This window comes from Penaeus japonicus, unplaced genomic scaffold, assembly GCF_977035675.1.
Source record: "Penaeus japonicus unplaced genomic scaffold, GWHDUDI00000001_assembly GWHDUDI00000014, whole genome shotgun sequence".
NCBI lineage: Eukaryota > Metazoa > Arthropoda > Malacostraca > Decapoda > Penaeidae > Penaeus > Penaeus japonicus.
In genome coordinates, this window is record NW_028234416.1 from 25,477,453 (window position 1) to 25,478,897 (window position 1,445).

The 1,445-nt window shown below is 46.0% G+C and overlaps 1 protein-coding gene across 2 annotated transcripts in view; it reads left to right on the top strand.

Annotated features, from left to right (window-relative positions):
* Positions 1-1,090: 1,090 nt before the first annotated feature.
* LOC122256019 (T-complex protein 11-like protein 1) overlaps positions 1,091-1,445 on the top strand; it is a 26,934-nt gene continuing 26,579 nt past the window's right edge. Inside the window, exon 1 of one of the 2 annotated variants that reach the window (XM_043020437.2) lies at positions 1,091-1,415. The gene's annotated coding sequence lies outside the window, so the exon portion shown is untranslated. The remainder of the gene's footprint in view (positions 1,416-1,445) is intronic. The other variant, XM_086544116.1, reaches the window with a different exon arrangement.

Here is a 1,445-nt window from a genome sequence, read left to right on the forward strand (position 1 = left end):
AGTCAGTTTACTACATTAATTAAACGATTATCCATAAACCATGAATATTTAGGATCTCGCGTGTCTAGCAATGCGCGTATATTTTTCAACACAAAACATATAAACCGGATGACACAGTTCAAGTTTGAGCACAACTTTGCAAAGAACACATCCGTCCACATCTTGTTTCTTTGGCTGTTATTTCTTGTCTTTTGTCGTCCGGTACCCTCTTTCCATCCATCATCTGTTGATGTTTCGTGAGCGATTATCACTATGGAGGTATTAGCTGACTGATAAATGAGAAAAAAGAAGAGGAGGAAGAAACTGATGGCTTATAGTAGACAAAAGAGTAACAGGTGAATGAAAAAGAAAGTAAAAAAGATCATCCGACACAGTTGGGCGCAAACAAATGCGACTTCCATCATAAACTATAATGCTTGCTGTTCGACACTCATGATAACAGTACTGGGGAACTTCCTGCTGTCTTCCCTTTTGGGCACGAGAATGAGAGCGCGCAACAAGCATTCTATTTATGCTTATCCATCCCCCCCCGCTGTAAAATTTCCCCGCGACACGGAAACTCGACTAGGTTATCATAAGCAGCGTACCATGAACGCGATTTTTACATGCTCGCATTCCAGGCGGTTGTTTTAGCCGTTCTCCAGCTGGGGAACTACTTTGCAGCAATAAAACCCGCTTTAACGTCGAAGTCTTTTGTTGACTCTCTTCCTTGATCCGCTATCGGGTAATTCCCTTTCGGCGTCAAAATATCTGCGCCGAATCAATGAAAGAAAAACGATGGTGAATATAGGTCTGCCAGCGTGCCAAAAGTAACTGGTTTTCCCCCGCGGTGTGCCAAGGAGTGCCAAACTAGAGAGACACACAGCACACCTAAGGCACTTGAGGTATGTCCTGACCGTATGTATTTCCGACGAGAGCATGTTGTTTTCGGTATTACCTTTTTAATTAATAACAATAGAAAAAATAAAACTCCACTGCGGTCGGTCCGTGGAGCTATACGAGCTAACCGTTGCGGATTCGTAGATCGCAAGCTGATATCACTTAATGCACCATAATATACGTTATCGTAAGTCTTACAGCGGCGGCGTGTACTCCGCAGAGAAGCGTCACGGGCGGGCGTTCTGGCAACTCTGGCCCCCGAGATTCGCTGACGAGCCAGTATGTAGCCAGGTCGTCGAGGTGTGGAGACTTTAGTGTTTACTAGACGTTCTCCCGGTGTACGTTCCCTCGCCCTCTCACTCGCACTCGCACTCGCACTCACTGTTTCCTCTGCTACGGGATCAGGTCTTTGGACTCCCCCCCCACCCCCTCCCCTCGCTCGTTGGGGAATTTGCAGACCGATCTCAGACCAAGGAAGTAAGGCAAGGTCTTCGGGTCTGGGCAACGTGAAGACTTTTTTCTGACATCTGAACCAGGTACAATTATCTGTTATTTTCTAAGATTTG